Below are 3,452 nucleotides of genomic sequence, written 5' to 3'. Positions count from 1 at the left end.
GAAACTTAAAATCAGTTTTTAGTGCCAATTCCTCCAATCTCTTAACAGTCATCTGCATCTGGCATGTACTTGCTAGAAGACGAAGATGCACAAAAAATTGAAAATTTGCCCACAAATAAGGAGCACTTAATTGGACCCTTTATTGTGGATGTAATGCTGTCTACAGCTATTAAAAGTACAGTAACACTTAAAACATTATGTTTCTCATATAAAATGATCTAATAAATCATCACTACCTCCACACCTAAAATAAAATTGGCTATTGGGAGGGCCATATAAAACAGGAAGACATCCCCGAAAAAGTCACATATTGAGTTGTTCAACATATTATGCCTCCAAGTAATATTATAGTCCTCCTCATTAGTTATAGGCAGGTTCTGCAAGGTACAGTTACCAACGATGAAGCAATACCTCCAGAAAACACACTGTATGCAACCTACGTGCTGCCTAGATTCTAAGATCCAGACAAGGTGGTGGCTGACTATCCACTCCAGTCTTTCCCATGCAGCTACCTGAGCATTTCCTAAGTTTAAGAAGGAAGATAAAATAGCTTCCTTGCATGAATTAAGAAATTGACAGGTTTCCCAGTTTTAAGAGAATTTCCTTAACAGTCTTAGTAAGGTCTCGCCTCACATGCTGAATCCGCTATCACACACTGATGGGGGCAGGTACAGACAACACTGGTGCACCTCTCAGCAAGCAATCAGTAGTGACAGGAAGTTGGATCTTGCCTGGTGATCTGAGCGAAGTGCTCTGCCTTGGTCTCTGCAATATCTTTCATGTTGGTTAGGAGACTCATTCATCATTACAGCATTAGGCACCTCCCATCTCTCCCTGAAATCCTCTTAATGGCTTCCTATACAAGGGCTGGTGTAGTGGAACTATTGCAATGAAATCTTTTTATTCTCCATAACTGCACAACAGATCTTTGCCCTCACCACCTTAAGGGCTGTGAGTTTCTCATCAGATGGCTAGCACTTGATCCTCCACACTCTCCTTAATTGCAAAGTGACAATCATCACTCCACCGTTGGACAGGCAGTCTTCCCGGCTGGCCCAAAAACTTCAGCATGGATGCACCAGTAGGTAGTGGATTGTTTTGATGATATGATACACCCAATCTTTGATGCCATCTCTACACTCAAATACAGCCAATTGGCAGAACAGCATCAGTTAGCCTAGGTAAGCACCTATCTAGACAGCACTCTTTTTGGCATTATTCTTTTTGGTATAAGAATCCAGTTTGGGAAGTGGTCACTGGGATGCACTGTTATTGCAGTCGACACAAGTGGCTGCTATTGAATTTGACACAGAACAGAGAAACTGCACCAATTTTCGCCACCTTCGTTTGTAGCTCAGCAACATTATCCACATTGCATCATGATATGATGTGATCATAGTACTGACATCTGAAACAACGGATTGACCTGAGGGCAAATAAATCCTACTGTAATATGCTCTGGCAACAATGGAGAGGTGTAGGTTAGAATAAATGTAGGTGACTTTTGTTCTAACTTGCCATTTAATCACTCTAATTGGTTTCTGTCATCTGTCATCCTCCCATTCTTCCCAAGTTTCTCTACATCTATATGCATTAAGTCCCAGAAAACATCATTTGCTTGAATTAAGGTTGTTGTGTAATTCAGTCTCAGTTCAATATTCTGTAAGAGCGTTCACTTCCGGCAGTTGTTCCTCTTTATGTCATGTGGAAGTTTCTACCAATAGTGTGTCTGTTCACAAGCTCTTTGTAAATTTCAGTATGCCTGCTATATGTTGTAACCTTTTATTTATACAAGAAATGTGAAATCTTTTCAAAGCTTTCCTCCTGTCTTTTGATAATCAAAAAAACACTGCGAGACACATTACGTGTACTGTTACTAATAGCCTAGGAGGCGTTCTTTTTTTAGCCAGAGCATGCGGAGGGCTACCTACAGTCCTTTTTGCCGAGTGCGTGTCTTTACTCCCAGGTGTACGCCCATTCCGTTGAAAGCATTTTTTTGTGGTGAATTAATCATGGTGATCTGTGTTACTATTATTGCTGCTTCCAATATTGACAGATGTCTCAGGTGGACTAGTCATGTGAGATCTCATTGGGATTTGGGTGTTAATACCACCCGATGGACCACCTTTACCACTGTGAGTTTTTGAAAATGATGAAGGCTGCATTTATGTCCCATAAGCAGCTATGGAAACAGGAGTCCACCCAGAGACCCACTTGCCTGACTAAGATTTTTATCATCAAGGTGAGGCAGATTCCTTAGAAGTTATTTCACCTCAAAAGCCATTTACCCCATCGGCATGTAGTTCATCATGACACTGAGGTTTTCTTTTATACAGGTTTGTAGCAGCCTCATGATCCAGGAGATAAAGCAAGGATTCCCATTCCTTATGATGTAAAACCATCCACTGCCATGCATCACTGTGGTTGCTGAAGCCTGCCCAGAAATTAAAACTACAGAAGGCTCATGGCACTCACCAAACCTCAACTCAGGAAGCACAGATTCACCAATCCCATAACCAGTCAACGAAGACAGAGTCGCCTGATGTGTTTGCCACATGGCATGTTCCAAGAGGCACAGGCGCACCTAGCATAACCTCTCAGTAATATTAAAGCCACTTCTTTTGATCTGTGGGACTGGAATGACATTTTCCATGATAAGATTGTGGTCTTAAGCAGTCTTAATTTGTTATTGTGTACCTCTAGCCACCCATTCTATCACTGACACATAACTTCCCCCCTCAACATTGAAGTAATAGCACTCATGGGGACAGCACAGACTGCAACAAAGTTAGGAACCTAGGGATAATTGTCTGGGACATCACAAGTGTTGATGATGATGTTACGAAGATTAGGAGGATGACAGTGTGTGATGTGGTATGAATACTGGCAAGAGATTAGGGCTCAGCTAAAAAGAAAAAAAATTAGTCTTGGTGAAGTAATGGATTGGGGAATTCAAGGTCTTTGAGGCCTAGGTGGTACTGGGTGACAGGAGGGCACAGGAGTGCTTAGAAAGTTTCAGGAAATGAGAGCTTATTTGTCAGTAGCTGAGAGGAGACTGCTTGGGACACTGGTCTGTGAACAAGATCTGTGAGGAATATGTGAGATAGAAGAGCTTGGGAGAAGTTATCAAAAGAGGTGTGGAGGCATTCAGTATTGGGGCAGATATGTTTGTCGCAGGTGCCTAGGCTGTTGGGAAAAGAATGTGATGTAGCAAGAGTGTCACTTCAATCATTACAGCCATATATTGAATGTTGCCCTATATAACATAAAAAAAATTAAAAAACTTAAAACCAGTCTTCAAATTTAATCACTGATAGTTTAAGTAGTTCCAATAAATTACAAGAATTTGAACAATTTCAAACTTTGAAAATTTATTGTTTTCAATGTGACAAACCCTACATCTTTTGTTACATATTTATAAAAAAAAAAAAAATCAAAGAATGCACTAAAGA

This window comes from Schistocerca piceifrons, chromosome 8, assembly GCF_021461385.2.
Source record: "Schistocerca piceifrons isolate TAMUIC-IGC-003096 chromosome 8, iqSchPice1.1, whole genome shotgun sequence".
Lineage (NCBI taxonomy): Eukaryota > Metazoa > Arthropoda > Insecta > Orthoptera > Acrididae > Schistocerca > Schistocerca piceifrons.
The sequence above is the reverse complement of the archived record's forward strand: the minus strand, read 5'-3'. Positions refer to the sequence as shown.